Raw genomic sequence first — 18,558 nt, forward strand, 5'->3', positions numbered from 1 at the left:
TTTATCATCCACAGACCACAAGATGACCTGCATGATTACAAAACTCAAATTTATCATCCACTTTTATCATTTTCAAAGGGATTCATATTATTTTTTAAAATCATCAAATGATCATGATTATAACAAGCCGCGATGAAAACAAAAATCTCACCCACGCAGCATGTGAACGGGACATGCCCTTTGAAATCTAAAGACATTTTTATTTTGTTTGGAAAAAATGCCACACTCACTTACAATGGGTCACTGGCTTAGTAGTATAGTATAGTAGTATAGAGATTAAAAAAACTGAGTCAACCTTCCACCGCCCCCTCCCCTCACGCTTATCTTTTCCCCATTCTTCACCCAGTCCTCCAAATCCACAGCCTGGCCGCCCCTCCCCTTCCCGATCCCCATCCACAGCTGCCGGAGCTCTCTGCTGGCCGCACCTCTCCTTCGTCAGCAACGCCGGCGGACGCGCATGCCCCTGCTTTGCCCCGCCCCCCCCTTCGTCAGCACCGCCGGCGGACGCGAGCGCCCCTGCTCTGCCCGCCCCTTCTTCCTATCCGGTGCTGCTGGGACCCTCCTTCCTCCTGGTGACGGCGGGGCGCTCGAGCCGGGCATGCTCGCGGCGACGCCGGGGCCCTCCCTCCTCGTGGCGACGGCGGGGCGCTAGAGCTGGGCATGCTCGCCGGCGACGCCGGGGTTCGCTCGTGCTGATGCACTCGCCGCGGCAGGAACTTCCCTCCCCCTCCACCCTGCTCAGGACGCCATGAAGGTCCGGCTCCGACTGTTCTTCTCCCCTCGATCGGGATGCTCTGCTCTCCAACCCCATCTTGATTACCTTGTCCGTTTCGGTCAGGAGCAGGAGCAGTTGCTGCTGGCGACCTCCATATTGATTAGGATCACCACGATGACCTCCGCGTGCTGTGCTCGGGACCCTCCCTATGCTTCTCGTCGCTCCTCTGGGTCCAGGTTAGTCTCTCCGACCCCGCCGCCTGCTGGTCCCCACCAAATCGGTGCATATGTGTATACTTTCAGCTCGTATACTTTGACATATCCATGCTTTATTCTTGTTGTGCAGAAACTTCTTTTGTGATGCAACTAATGGGGAAATACAAAAATACAAATAATGTCGATTACTTTGAGCCTTTTAGTTAGAAGGTATACCAATCTCTTTGCAGTGTGCTCTTAATATACTCTTCTCTTGGCCATGCTGAGATGTTTAAGTCTTTCTACTTATCAGTATTTAGTTCCATTTGAAGCGATGCATATTCGAATACATTTTCCAGTCCTTTGAGTTGTTGAATGAATAAATGACAAAGTATTAGCATCACAACCGAACAAGCCCAGAAATCGTCTTATCAAAAGATGGTGTAGTGGGACTAATGACTAACCATAGCGGTGAGGTCTTTGCGGCCCATTCCTGGGCCCAGCGAGTCGAGCACCTGGATGCATCCCTGCCCTGTATTTATAACTGCTAGGTACCAATGGAAGTGTTCAATGTTAACTGGAACGAATATCTGAAAATAGGGTTTTTGTTAGTTTAGGTCCCATATACAAACCTTCGTCCTTGATTGAATTCATAGTAATATGTATGGAACGGAGACTCACCATATCATTTTCTAAATAAGTTTTAGCTCTGTTTAATACCCACCTTGGCACGTCATCCCGTATAGAGCTAAATTCCTTTATCATCTTAGAGATGCATGCATTTTCTAAGAACACACTTCCACCTGACCTCATCTGTAGATGCTCTTTAGCACTTATGCAATGTATGTATGCGTCTATGATCTGCAATATTAAGTAAACACCTTGGTTATAGGAGAGAATAAAAACTCATGTTAAAATAGCATGGTCTTGTCTATATATACTTACTTCGTCGCCAAGAAATTCTTCGGGGAGTAATAGACGTTCTAAGTGTCGTCTTTTGAGACAAGTTTTTTCACGCGAGGAAACAAAAAAAATCTCAAAAACCTAGAAAAAACCAAGCAATTTTTTCTCAAAACATGTGAAGAAATAAAAAGAACATGTCTGTCGTGATTGCGCTTAACGTGCGACATGTCAGAACGGCTAGGCATACCATATATCAATGGCAAATCCAAAAAGGGACTCTCCTGGAAAAGTCTACTCATGCCTTCTCATATCTGCAAGCGTGACCGATCGGGTGCGTGTTCTGCGATGAATGGTGAAATCACTAGTTAGATGGTAACCCTTGCAAATATCACTCCCATCTTTTTTTGTGGTGACTAGTGAGCTAACTGCATGTGTGATACTTGTTGTAACCTAAGAGTTTTATATTTTTGTTAATGGTTTATCTCTTGAACCGTGCGTCCGAAACATGAATTGTTTTCGCTGCCATGTTTCTGGCATTGAGATCTTCGAAATAGATCTCATTTTAATAGGTTTAGACAAGTTTTTTCACAAAAAATTGCCAAAAAGGAAATAGAAAAAACAGAAACCCGAGAAAAAAACATGAAGATAAAAGGGAAACCAAAGTTATGCTTCCTACAAACAGACAGTCATGCTTTTTTACTTTTCGTTGTGCTTCACCGTGAAACATAACTATACTTTTCAATTTTCAAAAAATACACACTATGAGAAGGACATATGTGCTTCACGTCGAAGCACAGATATGCTTTTGTTGTGAAGCACATCTGATATTTGCAGCAAGGGCATTACTTAACCTCAAAATGATGAAACAACTTTTTTCACGTGAGGAAACAAAAAAATCTCAGAAACCTAGAAAAAACCAAGCAATTTTTTCTCAAAACACGTGAAGAAATAAAAAGAACATGTCTGTCGTGATTGCGCTTAACGTGCGACATGTCAGAACGGCTAGGCATACCATATATCAATGGCAAATCCAAAAAGGGACTCTCCTGGAAAAGTCTACTCATGCCTTCTCATATATGCAAGCGTGACCGATCGGGTGCGTGTTCTGCGATGAATGGTGAAATCACTAGTTAGATGGTAACCCTTGCAAATATCACTCTCACCTTTTTTTGTGGTGACTAGTGAGCTAACTGCATGTGTGATACTTGTTGTAACCTAAGAGTTTTATATTTTTGTTAATGGTTTATCTGTTGAACCGTGCGTCCGAAACATGAATTGTTTTCGCTGTAATGTTTCTGGCGTTGAGATCTTCAAAATAGATGTCATTTTAATAGGTTTAGACAAGGTTTTTCACAAAAAATGCCAAAAAAGGAAATAGAAAAAACAGAAACCCGAGAAAAAAAAGAAAACATGAAGATAAAAGGGAAACCAAAGTTATGCTTCCTACAAACAAACAATCATGCTTTTTTACTTTTCGTTGTGCTTCACCGTGAAACATAATTGTACTTTTCACTTTTCAAAAAATATACATATGAGAAGGACATATGTGCTTCACGTCGAAGCACAAATGTGCTTTTGTTATGAAGCACATCTGATATTTGCAGCCAGGGCATTACTTAACCTCAAAATGATGAAACAAGTTTTTTCACGTGAGGAATCAAAAAAAATCTCAAAACCTAGAAAAAACCAAGCAATTTTTTCTCAAAACAGACATGTCAGAACGGCTAGGCATACCATATATCAATGGCAAATCCTAAACGGCGCTCATAGCGTCGGTTATAGTGTTAATGGTACACGGCGCACACCCCCCCTTCCCCGATGGGCCAGCCCATGATCATTTTTTTCCTTCGTAAACTGCTGCAAAAATAAGCGCTGATAAGGATTCGATCCCGCGCGGTGAGGTTACAGCGCAACACTCGCTAACCACCCGAGCATGGTCAGTCATGTGATCATGTGCAGCTTCTTCTTTCTTGTATTCGTTTTTTCCTTTTTCCTTTTTCTTTTTTTCTTTTTATTTCTTCTTTCTTTTATTTATTATTTTCCTTTTCCGTTTTTTTTCTTTTTTTTTTTCTAATTCGATATAAAAAGTTCACCGGATTGTATGAACGTTTTTTCAAATTTGATGAACTTTTTTCAAAATTCATGATTTCTTTTCAAATTCGATGAACTTTTTTTCCAAATCCGTGAACTATTTTTCAAATTCGATGAACTTTTTTCAAATTAGGTGGTCTTTTCTGAAATTCGATGAACTTTTTCTCAAGTTCAATAAACTTTGTTTTGAAGTTTGTGAACCTTTTTGAAGATAGATGATCTTTTTTGAAAGTCGGTGAACTTTTTTTGAAATTCAATGAACTTATTTTTCAAAATCGATGAACTTTTTCCCAAAATCAACAAACTTTTTGAAATTTTGCGAACTTTTTCCTAATTCATAAATTTGTTTTGAATACATGAAGTTTTTTCCAAGTCGTGATTGTTTTTAATATTTTGTTCTGATCTTTTTCCAAAAAAATAACGTTTTTTCTTGAATGTATGTGGAAGAAATAGTGCAGCAATGTTTTAACTATTTTGTAACATAAACATTCACAATCTGGTAGTAGCTCTAGTGGTTAAGCAACATGCGCACCACCTAAACGGTGGTAGCTCGAATCCTCACGGGAGCACACTTTTTTATCGAACAAAACTGGGTTTTTTTTGAACAAAACCAACTCGTTAGCACGGCAGCGTTGATGGGGCCGGCCCACCCAAGAGAGCGCGTGAGCGCCGGGTTCGTCTGGCGGCGCTAAAAGCGCCAGTTAGGGAGAGCTCCTGCCCAGCGCCTTATGCGCCCTTTGACGCAACTGGCGCCCACTGCACCACGCTAGTGGGCCGGCCCATGAGAATGCAATGCAAGGCAGTGCAAAAAATGTATTAATGTGCAGAAAAACTACCCGAGAAACTAAATCTTGATAGGATTCGATCCTGCGCCAGTTAGCTCCAAAGCTTGGTGGCCAACCAATAGACCTATTAAGCTCCTATTGACAGATTGCAACACGAAATCTCTAAGAAATAACTTTAGACGCCCTTTTTAGAAAACGGGATTTCTTTTGAAAAGAAATATGAACAAAATTTGAATGTCCACAAATTTAAAAAAAATCACGAATTAGAAAAAAAGTTCATATATTCACGATTCAAAGTTTCATAAAACTGAAAAAGTTCATCGGTTTTCAAAAAAAGTTCATCGACTTTGAAAAAAGTTCACTGATTTTCAAAAAAAGTTCACCGATTTTCAAAAAAAAGTTCACCAATTTTCAAACAAAGTTCATCGAGATTGAAAAAAGTTCATCAACTTTGATAAAAAAGTTCATCGATTTGAAAAAAGGTTCATTGTTTTTTTAAAGTTCATCACATTTGAAAAAAGTTCATCGAATTTGAGAAAAGTTCATCGAACTTGAAAAAAGTTCACCGTTTTTGCGAAAATTTGGTCACCTTCAAAAAAGTTCACTCATTTTAATAAGAAAGAGAAAAAAACAAAGATAGAAAATGAAACAGGGAAAACAACTGCCTTTTCTGCATTTATACATAAAGAAAATAAAAAGAACAACCATAACACATGTGGTTAACTGGTTCAACTGGTTGCTGTGATGGCTACCTAAACGAACGGGCGGGGTTAGAGTCGCGGCTAGCGCACCTTTTTTGGGGAATTTTTAAGAAACAGGAAAGCAAGATGGTATCAATGTAGGAAGCGCTCTCAAATGACCGCGAGGTTCCGTGGGACGCGTGCGGAGCGCTCCCACAAAGGAAAACCAGTTGCGCGGTTGGTTCCCGGTTTTCCCTTTCCGGTTTGTGGTTTGCTGCGTTTTGTAGTTTGACCCTCGAACTACCTGAATTTTCCGTTTTCCCTTTCTGCGTGAAAACACAAAAAAAATACCAGTTCGCGCGGTTGGTTACCTTTTTCCCTTTCTCGTTTCCCTTTTTGTTCCCATTATATTTCTGGGTAATGGGGATTTATGGGGTAGTTACGGGCGGGGACTACCAACACTATCAGATGTCACCTTTCAAGTAAAGAAAAAAGCAACTTTTTAATGAAAAAAAGCAGTCTGCAGAATCATTCAATCACGTTGTACGTCGTCATGTGACATTTGATAATCATTTAATTTTCATAAACATCTTGAAGGGGGGCATAGGTCGAAGTGTGTGTTGGTCGTGCGACGCGTTAGTCGTGCGGCGTGTGACACGGCGCCTCCGGCGCCAGGGAACCTCCGGCTTGCCTTCGGCTCGTTTAATTTTCATAAACATCTTGAAGGGGGGGCATAGGTCGAAGTGTGTGTTGGTCGTGCGGCGCGTCGGTCGTGCAGCGTGTGACCCGGCGCCTCCGGCGCGAGGGAACCTCCGGCTCGCCTTCGGCTCGTTTAATTTTCATAAACATCTTGAAGGGGGGGCATAGGTCGAAGTGTGTGTTGGTCGTGCGGCGCGTTGGTCGTGCGGCGTGTGACACGGCGCCTCCGGCGCGAGGGAACCTCTGGCTCGCCTTCGGCTCATTTTAATTTTTATAAACATCTTGAAGGGGGGCATAGGTCGAAGTGTGTGTTGGTCGAAGTGTGTATTGGTCGTGCGGCGCGTTGGTCGTGCGGCGTGTGACATGGCGCCTCCGGCGCGAGGGAACCTCCGGCTCTCCTTCGGCTCATTTAATTTTCATAAACATCTTGAAGGGGGGGCATAGGTCGAAGTGTGTGTAGGTCGAAGTGTGGCACGGCGCCTCCGACGCAAGGGAACCTGCTTGTTTAATTTTTATATAGCAGGTTGTGCTGAAGGCACGGGTTTGAATCATGTGTTTGAAGCATGTGCTGAAGTTTGTGCTGAACGTTGTGCTGAAGGCACGGGTTTGAAGTAATTGCAGTCATGTCTGTTTACGAGCTAGGTTTGTGCGTGCATTCACATGTGTGTATACTATGAAGGCATTGGTATGTTGCCTGCGGAGGCATGGGTTTGAAGCATGTGAAGTCACGTGTGTGTAGGAGCTAGCTACAGTTGAGGCGTTCTTGGTATGTTTGTGTCTGGATATTTCTCGGAGGCATGGTGACCAGGGTTTGGTGGCACAAAGGCCATTTCATCTCTGGAGCCACGGGAGGATGATCTCCAGAGTCACGCGTAAGGCTATGAGTGTGTGTGTATATTGCCCGGAGGCATGGTGACCCAGGGTTTGGTGGCACAAAGGCCATTTCATCTCTGGAGCCACGGGAGGGTGGTCTCCAGCTCTGGAGGCACGGGAGGGTGGTTTTCAGAGTCACGCGTAATGGTATGTGTGTGTCTGTGGATATTGCCCGGAGGCATGGTGACCCAGGGTTTGGTGGCACAAAGGCCATTTCATCTCTGGAGCTACGGGAGGGTGGTCTCCAGCTCTGGAGGCACGGGAGGGTGGTTTTCTGAGTCACGCGTAATGGTATGTGTGTGTCTGTGGATATTGCCCGGAGGCATGGTGACCCAGGGTTTGGTGGCACAAAGGCCATTTCATCTCTGGAGCTACGGGAGGGTGGTCTCCAGCTCTGGAGGCACGGGAGGGTGGTTTTCTGAGTCACGCGTAATGGTATGTGTGTGTCTGTGGATATTGCCCGGAGGCATGGTGACCCAGGGTTTGGTGACACAAAGGCCATTTAAGCTCTGGAGCCACGGGAGGGTGGTCTCCAGAGTCACGCGTAAGGCTATGAGTGTGTGTGTATATTGCCCGGAGGCATGGTGACCCAGGGTTTGGTGGCATAAAGGCCATTTTATCTCTGGAGCCACGGGAGGGTGGTCTCCAGCTCTGGAGGCACGGGAGGGTGGTTTTTAGAGTCACGCGTAATGGTATGTGTGTGTGGATATTGCCCGGAGGCATGGTGACCCAGGGTTTGGTGGCACAAATGCCTTGTCTTCTCTAGAGCCATGGGAGGGTGGTCTCCAGCTCTGAAGGCATGGGAGGGTGGTTTTCAGAGTCACGCGTAATGGTATGTGTGTGTGTGGATATTGCCCGGAGGCATGGTGACCCAGGGTTTGGTGGCACAAAGGCCTTGTCTTTTCTGGAGCCACGGGAGGGTGGTCTCCAGCTCTGGAGGTACTGGAGGGTGGTTTCCAGAGTCACGCGTAATGGTATGTGTGTGTGTGGATATTGCCCGGGTGCATGGTGACCCAGGGTTTGGTGGCACAAAGGCCTTGTCACCTCTGGATGCACGGGAGGGTGGTCCCTAGAGTCATGCGTAATGGTTCGTTTTGGTAGTCAGTGTTGTCGTATAAATAAGAAGAGGCATTGTTGTTTATAGTTTACTGGCATTCTCTGGTGATGTAAGAGGCATTGTTGTCGAAATACTTCTCTTTTCAACATGAACACGCAATTTCTAACTACATTACATAGAAATATGAGTTATTGACAAATTTTTTTGTCATGTCTAGATAGAATTAGCCTCACGGGCTAAATCAAAAAGTTTTAGTCTTCATTTTTGCTCAAGATCTTGCTAATCTCGTCACCCATTTCACTAGCTTTGACTTAATTCATCTCGCTACTTAAGAGAATTTACATTGCCTCTGCCCTCCAATCTTCGACCTCAACCTGTGAAATTTTGCCAAGAAGAGAAGTATATTATTAGAGTTTGTGCATATAAGTTGTTTATAAGTGAATCTATATAAACTTACTGTCAAATCTTCTAGGTCTTGGACAAACTTTTCACCATTGTAGATGAATGCAAGTTTTAAAACAGCAAATGTTGATTCTCCCTTTTTGTAACGCCCGAATAAATAAGCTACAGTAATCCCCTGATAATGATGCCAGGTCATCGCTTTTACTGTTTGCTAGGAATCACTTAGATTTGAACTAAGTTCAAATTCTGTTTTAAAATAAAGTCAAAATATTAATTACCATAGCTGCAAAACAAAAGTGTCCATAATGTTGCATAAATTCCCAAAGCTATTGTAAAAATAAAACCAACATTTTTGAAACTCCAAAAATGTCCATAGCAATTAAAACAAAGGTTCAACCCCACTTATGAGAGACATTTAAATTTATACATAATTTGTTTAAACTTCAAATAGCCCCCAAAATTTTGGTGCAACACCAAAATATTATGCTAAATTTATGTGCCAAGATTCACATGTGAAAAAAATCATTTGGTAGCTAGAAGAAATAGAAATTGGTAGTGAAACTAAAACAGAAAAGAATAAAAAGGAAAGGAGCAAACAACGGTGCAACTGGGCCTTAAAAGAATAGTGAGGCCCAGCCCACTAGCGACCTCTCCTTCTTCCCCTGTTCACCCGAGTGTGGTGGCTCCCGTGTGAACGTCCATGCCGCAGATCATCCGCGTGTCGACCATCCGGCCCCTCCTCGGCGACTACAAGGCGCCCTCGTTCCCCTCGGCTGAACCCTAGGCCATTCCCCCTTCCTCGCGTCGCCCCCTTCCTCACAGTACACACAACCACCGCCATGGCAATGAATCACCTCGTCGCCGTGGCCAATGTCGACTTTACGTCGAGTTAGCGTGTCTAGAAGAACCGCTGCTGCTCTCTGCTTCGTCCACGAGGGCCAGATCGAATGCATCCTCGCTGCATCGCCGGACCGCGCCGATCCCCTTCGTCGGTGTTCGCCTCGGCCATGGCTTCAACCCACCGTCGTCCGAACCTCCCCGACCCCCTCACGAGCTCGCCATCCACCCCCTCTCGGTGAGCTGTCGCCCCAACCCTTCTCCTTTGTTCCCGATGCAGTAGGCCGCCACACCGCCCACGTCGGCAGCGTCCCGTACACCCTGCTAGCGAATGCCGACCGCGCCGGGGCTGCGCCTTCCGCCACTTCTGCTCCCCTGCATCGCGCTGCCCCACCCCTCTACGCCCTTAGCCCCCGCCGCGGCCCCGCTCAGCACTGCTGCTGCTGCTGCTGCCCGCCTCCGTCGGTGGCCCGTGCTACTCGCCCCCCCGCCTGCTACCTTCGCCTCTGCTGCCCCCGCTACTGCTCCTCCGCGTGCTGCCGCCTCTGCTACGGCCCCGCTGCCGCGCATCGCCGCACCCGGCCGAGGCGACTTCCGCCCTGCTTCATCCGGCCAGACCCGCCGTTGTGCCTCGCTTGCCTCCCGTCGTTGCTGGCGTCGGTGGCAGGCTCTGCCCGCGACTGCGCGCGCCTGCAGCCCCTTCTGCGCTCACCGCCGCCAGCCATGACGGCGCCCGCCTCCACCACTACTCCGCTGGCGCCGCCCCACTCCGCCTTCCCCCCACTCTGCCGCCCCACGCCGGCCATGCCCCCTCGCCGCACCCGCACCTTGCTTCCCCCCTGCCCCCCGCCAGCGCCCGGGCTCGCCCCATCGGGCGCCTGTGGCTGCGCCCGCGTCGCCTAGTGCCCGCTAGGCCTTCGGCCTCAGACAGCCGGGACCCACGCCCCTGTTTTATAAAAAAAGGAGATTAAAAATATAAATATAAATATATATATAAATAATAATAGTAATTAAAATAATTAATTAAATTAATGGTACTTAATTAGCCTAATCATTTAGTTAAACTAATTAACCATGATTAATTAACCCGCTAATTAGTCTAACTACTACTAATTATCTAGTAGTCATTGACGAATGGGCCCCATCTGTTAGTTTGACCGGTCAACGGTCACAGTTGACCGCTGATGTCATGTTGACACTTTGCTGACGTCATCACTCCATTTCAGTTAATATAAATAACTCCGGAAAATGGTTTAATCTTTAAAAATTAATATAAAATAAACCGTAGCTCGGATGGAAAAACTTTGTACATGAAAGTTGGTCAGAACGACGAGACGAATCCGGATACGCAGACCGTTCGTCCGCCACACATCCCTAGCATAGCGAACACACAACTTTCCCCTCTGGTTCATCTGTCTGAAAACGCGAAACACCGAGGATATTTTCCCGGATGTTTCCCCCCTTCACCGGAATCACCTCATACTGCGTTAGGTCACCCCTAGCACCGCGCATTGCCATGTTATGCTTTGTGTTGCTTTGTTTGCTCTGTTATTTATTGTGTTCCCCCTCCGTTACTTCTTTCCGATAGACCCCGAGACCGCTGCCGGTACCCCCGATCGACTATGCTGTTGACGACCCCTCTCTCTTGCCAGAGCAACCAGGCAAGCCCCCCCTTGATCACCAGATATCGCCTACTCTTCTCTATACTGCTTGCATTAGAGTAGTGTAGCATGTTACTGCTTTCCGTTAATCCTATCCTGATGCATAGCCTGTCCTTGCTACTACTGTTGTTACCTTTACCTGCAATCCTAATGCTTAGTATAGGATGCTAGTTTATCATCAGTGGCCCTACCTACTTGTCCGTCTGCCATGCTATACTATCAGGCCGTGATCACTCGGGAGGTGATCACGGGTATATACTATATACTTTATACATGATACATGTGGTGACTAAAGTCGGCTCGGCTCGTGGAGCACCCGCGAGTGATTCACGGATTGGGGGCTGAAAGGACCTTTGTCCCAACGGCCCTTTGTGTGGATCTTTGTGGCGAAGCGACAGGGCAGGTTGAGACCACCTAGGAGAGAGATGGGCCTGGCCCTGGTCGGCGTTCACGGTTATTTCAAGATAACACGTTTAATGAGATCTTGGTATTTGATCTGAGTCTGGCCACTGGCCTATACGCACTAACCATCTACGCGGGGACAGTTATGGGCACTCGACGTCGTGGTATCAGCCGAAGCCTTCGTGACGTCAGCGACTGAGCGGCGCGCGTCGGGTTGGACCGCGTAATGCAACTTCCTTTGTAATGGAGGTTGCTAGGTCTGCTCTCCGGCCGCCCTCGCAACGTGCAGGTGTGTAATGGGCAATGGGCCCAGACCCCTGCGCCATAGGATTTAGACAGGCGTGCTGACCTCTCTGATGTGCCTAGGTAGGGCTGCGATGTGTTGATCTTCCGAGGCTGGGCATGACCCAGGAAAGTGTGTCCGGCCAAATGGGATCGAGCGTGTTGGGTTATGTGGTGCACCCCTGCAGGGAAGTTGATCTATTCGAATAGCCGTGTCCCTCGGTAAAAGGACGACCCGGAGTTGTACCTTGACCTTATGACAACTAGAACCAGATACTTAATAAAACACACCCTTCCAAGTGCCAGATACAACCGGTGGTCGCTCTCTCACAGGGCGACGAGGGGAGGATCATCGATTAGGTTTATGCTATGCGATGCTACTTGGTGAACTTACCATCTACTCTCTTCTACATGCTACAAGATGGAGGTGGCCAGAAGCGTAGTCCTCGACAGGATTAGCTATCCCCCTCTTATTCCGGCTTTCTGCAGTTCAGTCCACATATGATACCCTTATTCCATTTGATACCAATGCATACATATGTAGTGTAGCTCCTTGCTTGCGAGTACTTTGGATGAGTACTCACGGTTGCTTTGCTCCCACTTTTCCCGTTTCTATACTCGATTGCTGCGACCAGACGTTGGAGCCCAGGAGCCAGACACCACCGTTGACGACGACTCCTACTACACTGGAGGTGCCTACTACTACGTGCAGCCCGCTGACGACGACCAGGAGTAGTTTAGGAGGATTCCAGGCAGGAGGCCTGTGCCTATTTCGATTTGTATCCCAATTTGTACTAGCCTTCTTAAGGCAAACTTGTTTAACTTATGTCTGTACTCAGATATTGTTGCTTCTCCTGACTCATCTATGAGCGAGCTCTTGTATTCGAGCCTTCGAGGCCCCTGGCTTGTAATATGATGCTTGTATGACTTATTTTATTTGTAGAGTTGTGTTGTGATATCTTCCCGTGAGCCCCTGATCTTGATCGTACACGTTTGTGTGTATGATTAGTGTATGATTGAATCGGGGGCGTCACAAGTTGGTATCAGAGCTGACTTCCTGTAGGAATCCCCCTTCCACACTCCTTGGCCGAAGTTGAGTCTAGTCATTACAAAACTTTTACTAACATGGCTGTGTGCCTTATGGGCCCACATTGCCATTGGGTGGTATTAGGATCTTTTATTCCTCGTCTATACTCTGGGATTCTGATCTCTCTTCTATTCGGGTGAAATGGTTTTACTAACTCTAACATTAGGATCTCGTGATCACATCCACCCGAAGAGCCCCTTGTTACAGATGATCTCCTGCTGTACCAAAGGATTCCGAAGATACTCTCTGTTGTTCTCTTGAGACTTTGTGCCCATTGCTTTTGCCATCCCCTACCACCGAAATATCCCTATGGGTAAATACCGACACCTGTCATCCTTACTTTTATTCCTAGTTAATCTTGTTATTACAAGATACCCCGAAATTCTCTCTATTGTTTCGAAAATACCTTGTGCCCACTGCCCTTGCAGTTCTTTGCAACCTGAATACCCCTACGAATGATTTCTCGCACTTATCGAGTATCCGCTCATCCCTAGTTGATTCACGTATTTCACAAAAGTCTTCGAAATACCATTCGGTCTTCCAAAAATCCTGAGCAGCCTATTGCTCTTGAAATTCTTGCTTGCTTCCATTATGGTTAATCCCATAAGTCTCATAATCTTATTGGCATCCTTTGCCACTATCATTTTGAGCCCATTGATTCAATGAGTGTGAATGCTCGCAATCCTCAACCAGATCCTAGAATTCATCCTTCCGGCTCAGACGCCATTTTAAACATGAGTTGTTTCTCGACCAATCAAATTGTTGATGATTGTAACTCTAAGACTATTCAACTCATCCATCCCTATTCAGAGCATTGCTTTTGATCCCTTGACTTGGAATCATAATTCCTGTGCAATTGAGATTTGAGTTAGTCAGTTGTTTCTATCATCTGATCCATTTGAATTCTTTCTTCTTCTGGCAGAGTACCAATACTCACATCAGCTCCGTTGTGGATCGTCAGATCCATTGTTGGATTTCATCCGACATCGTCCTTAATATTCAATAACCTTGTGAGCCTTTCCGCAGGTATATAATGCCTTTGGTAAATTGTATCCTCTGCCTTGTCAACCATGCTCTACTTTCGAGCTTGTGTTATTTACTCCTGAAGTTTGTGATATATGTTCCAAAGATGCCCCGATGGGTTGAACCTATGCCTTCCTTAATCTGTGTGAACCCGAAAGATTTCACGGGTCATACTTATATGGTATTGCACCAAGTAAAACTTTCAACAGCTATTGTCATTTTCAAAAAAGCGAGAGGTGAATGGCAGGTTGTACATTGAAGAAGTGGGAGTCGACCTTGAAATTTTTGTTCATGCCCATGGACACGATGTAGATCCTTCCATAGAAGCTTCTTGTAATAATAACTATTTCCTTGATATAATATCCTTTGGTATGGTGAATTGATCCTTTGCAATCATGGTTCCGACCATATGTTCTTCTTTGATCCCATTTCTCGGGCAAGTTTAAGCACTTGTCTTCTATGGGTCATTACACCTGTCCAACCTTTACTTTGATCTTTCATCGAGTATTACACCCTGGTATCTCGAGATTATCACGGAACTGCATAACTTCTTATGAGTTCTCCATCAAGTACTACAATCTCACTAATTCCATTTTTTTCTTCACGGGACCTGAGTCATTAAACACTCAAGGACACCTATAACTGAATTGAGTCTGCATCGCGATTAAACAACTATTAGTAATCTTCTTTACTTACAAGTTTGTACTCGATCACTTCATTTCTAGCCTGATCGGCTATATCAGTATCGTGCTGACTTTAACTGTGCTACCTGATCCTTATTCCTGGAGCACCACTTTCGGCGATGAGCTAAGCTTACGTCGATCTTCCTTGTCTTATCATTTCACCTCGAACAGCAAGCTTGATTATGGGTTGGTGTCGTATACGTGGTTCCAATAATCTTTCGCTGCATTAGTCCTGTTGCTTGATGTAGCTGTTGTTCAATTGCTTCTTCGTGGAGCCTTTCGACAAAATTTGTCATGATCATCATAAACATTCTGAGCTCTTCCAGGATATTAGTTGAATTCATGTTGAGAAATACCATCCTTGCCCTTGATGATTTGGGTTAACATCGACAACATCCTTGATTTCCCTTCCCACACAAAACTTGTTCTAGTTTTGCATTGTACCTCGAGTTCCTTGCTATCTGACTTATGTTATGCTCTACCTTGGAGTATTACCATCGTTTATGTCAAGAATGTCGTGAGGATTTCACCACCTCTTATGAATTATTGGTGCAAGTAATACTTCTCACCATATCCGTTCATTCCTTGGTCCCCATGTGTTTCTAACCAGAAAACCGACAATTGAACTATGATGTGCCACTTCAAAAGTTCTAGCAACACTATTGCTTTGAAGTTAATGGTCGATATTTCATTCTTAGACCATTGGTTATCGAATCACCATTCTAACATTGATCATACTACCTAAGCCCATATTTCGGGTGCACTTTTCAACCAATGTTTATTTGTGTATGTTTTCCTCGAGCATACCTCATTATATCATTTGATCTGACGAATGTTATCTCCTTGTTCACATAATTGTGGAAATCCATTTTATTGGAAATCTCGATGAATTTTTCGCTGAGTCCACCAGCCACATCCTCATCCTCTCCTTGGTTTAATGATGAACTCTTTTTTCGGAACTTGATTTCATAGATCATTTCCTGAGAATCTTACAATGGCATCTCGTCAATTTGTGTTGCTCATTTCTTCTCAGGCATCCTGAGTCTGAGGTATTGTTACCGTTTCCTTTTCAGCAAGGTTGTCCATTCTTCCATGAGGAAATTGTAAAACTTATTCTACAAGTTATTCATGATGGATCCTTTGTGTTTCCAAAGTCTGATCTTCATCTGATGACCATGTCTATGCTATCTTGAAGCATGTCTATGGTACTCTGATTTTCAACAAGAACATTTGAAGCCCAATGTTAAATGTTTCTTGCTCAATTATCCAAACACCATAGTATGGCTAATGTCATGAAATTTCTCTTCCCTTACCTAAAGAGTTTTCTACATTATATCATGTCATGGATATCATGCTCTACTTGTCCTTGGGAAGGATATACCCTTGAAATATGTGTTTAAACACATTTTCCTTTCCATTGTTCTGTTTAATCTGATAATCATATTTTCCTTTCCATTGTTTGGTTTAACCTTTCTTGTGATCTATATGATCTAAGCAGTAATATTCTCCTGCTTGTGTAAACACCTCGGTGTACAGTTCTATCAGCAAGACCCTGTTACTATTATTGATGACATCCCGGTAGCCACCGATGGACAAGAACCTTGCCTATTGGTCCGCCTCGTTCAACCAGCAGGAAAAATGGTTCTCTTCGTCCCTCGCCCTTGGTACCGATGTTGTTGCTGACATAACTGACACGCGATACTCTGACCTGCCTTGCCATCTTGATCGTGCAAATTGATTAGTGCCTTCCTGTTGTTAACCCACATGGCGGGCCCATAATCCACAGTTCCATAGGATCGAAACCTGACTCTCCTATACACCCCTGTTGCCAAAGATATTCCTCGCTCTTGGCTCCATAAGTAATTCACGAGCCACCTTCCGAAAGATCATCAATTCTGGTATCAAACACAACACTTATTCCCGTTGCTCTGAAACCCCTCGCACACTCTATTTCAGGCATCGAATGATTTCCTACCTGCTTAAAAACTTCCCGTTCTTACTTTAAATCTCTCGATGTAATTCCTGAGTTCCAGCTCGAGAGGTACTTATATGTTCCTTCATGGGATAAACCCATATGATTAACCCTTATAGCATTCTATCATTGGAGGACTGCCCCCTTACCTATTCATAAGTACGATGAAGATCCGGAAGGAAGGATGACAGCTTCGTGATGACACAACGATTTATAGGAATGACGACTTCAAAGTAAGGGATCAACTTCTTTGAGAAGAGCAACCTAAAACGAGAAGACCCATTAGAACTTCGTAACCTATCCTTCCCCTTAGCTATACCTCTTAAATCTCGGGACGAGATTTCTTGTAGTGGAGGAGATTTGTAACGCCCGAATAAATAAGCTACAGTAATCCCCTGATAATGATGCCCGGTCATCGCTTTTACTGTTTGCTAGGAATCACTTAGATTTGAACTAAGTTCAAATTCTGTTTTAAAATAAAGTCAAAATATTAATTACCCAAGCAGCAAAACAAAAGTGTCCATAATGTTGCATAAATTCCCAAAGCTATTGTAAAAATAAAACCAACATTTTTGAAACTCCAAAAATGTCCATAGCAATTAAAACAAAGGTTCAACCCCACTTATGAGAGACATTTAAATTTATACATAATTTGTTTAAACTTCAAATAGCCCCCAAACTTTTGGTGCAACACCAAAATATTATGCTAAATTTATGTGCCAAGATTCACATGTGACAAAAATCATTTGGTAGCTAGAAGAAATAGGAATTGGTAGTGAAAACTAAAACAGAAAAGAATAAAAAGGAAAGGAGCAAACAACGGTGCAACTGGGCCTTAAAAGAATAGTGAGGCCCAGCCCACTAGCGACCTCTCCTTCTTCCCCTGTTCACCCGAGTGTGGTGGCTGCCGTGCGAACGTCCATGCCGCAGATCATCCGCGTGTCGACCATCCGTCCCCTCCTCGGCGACTACAAGGCGCCCTCGTTCCCCTCGGCTGAACCCTAGGCCATTTCCCCTTCCTCGCATCGCCCCCTTCCTCACATTACACACAACCGCCGCCATGGCAATGAACCACCTTGTCGCCGCGGCCAACGTCGACTTTACGTCGAGTTAGCGTGTCTAGAAGAACCGCTGCTGCTCTCTGCTTCGTCCACGAGGGCCAGATCCAACGCATCCTCGCTGCATCGCCGGACCGCGCCGATCCCCTTCGTCGGTGTTCGCCTCGGCCACGGCTTCGACCCACCGTCGTCCGAACCTCCCCGACCCCCTCACGAGCTCGCCATCCACCCCCTCTCGGTGAGCCGTCGCCCCAACCCTTCTCCTCTGTTCCCGATGCAGTAGGCCGCCACACCGCCCACGTCGGCAGCGTCCCGTACCCCTGCTTGTGAATGCCGACCGCGCCGGGGCTGCGCCTTCCGCCACTGCTGCTCCCCTGCATCGCGCTACCCCACCCCTCTGCGCCCTTAGCCCCTGTCGCGACCCCGCTCAGCACTGCTGCTGCTGCTGCCCGCCTCCGTCGGCGGCCCGTGCTACTCGCCCCCCCGCCTGCTACCTTCGCCTCTGCTGCCCCCGCTACTGCTCCTTCGCGTGCTGCCGCCTCTGCTACAGCCCCGCTGCCGCGCATCGCCGCACCCGGCTGGGGCGACTTCCGCCCTGCTTCGTCCGGTCGGACCTGCCGTCGTGCCTCGCTTGCCTCCCGTCGTTGCTGGCGTCGGTGGCAGGCTCTGCCCGCGACCGCGCGCGCCTGCAGCCCCTTCCGCGCTCACCGCCGCCAACCATGACGGCGCCCGCCTCCACCACTACTCCGCTGGCGCCGCCCCACTTCGCCTTCCCCCCCACTCTGCTGCCCCGCGCCGGCCATGCCCCCTCGCCGCACCCGCACCTCGCTTCCCCCCCGCCCCCCGCCAGCGCCCGGGCTCGCCCCATCGGGCGCCCGTGTCGCCCAGTGCCCGCTAGGCCTTGGGCCTCAGACAGCCGGGACCCACGCCCCCGTTTTATAAAAAAGGAGATTAAAAAATATATATATATAATAATAGGAATTAAAATAATTAATTAAATTAATGGTACTTAATTAGCCTAATCATTTAGTTAAACTAATTAACCATGATTAATTAACCTGCTAATTAGTCTAACTACTACTAATTATCTAGTAGTCATTGACGAATGGGCCCCATTTGTCAGTTTGACCGGTCAACGGTCACAGTTGACCGCT

At 46.0% G+C, this 18,558-nt stretch overlaps 1 long non-coding RNA gene across 3 annotated transcripts; it reads left to right on the forward strand.

Annotated features, from left to right (window-relative positions):
- Positions 1-297: 297 nt before the first annotated feature.
- Positions 298-12,322, forward strand: LOC125540196. Of its 3 annotated transcripts, none has more exons than XR_007297237.1 (4): positions 298-754; positions 845-951; positions 1,061-1,140; positions 12,217-12,322. It is a non-coding gene; the product is annotated as an uncharacterized LOC125540196 (long non-coding RNA). The 3 variants fall into 3 exon arrangements; XR_007297238.1 differs by lacking the exon at positions 12,217-12,322 and adding an exon at positions 10,825-10,843; XR_007297236.1 differs by lacking the exon at positions 12,217-12,322 and having other exon boundaries at positions 1,061-1,315.
- Positions 12,323-18,558: the final 6,236 nt, after the last annotated feature.

Source organism: Triticum urartu, chromosome 2 (genome assembly GCF_003073215.2).
Source record: "Triticum urartu cultivar G1812 chromosome 2, Tu2.1, whole genome shotgun sequence".
NCBI classification, from domain to species: Eukaryota; Viridiplantae; Streptophyta; class Magnoliopsida; order Poales; family Poaceae; genus Triticum; species Triticum urartu.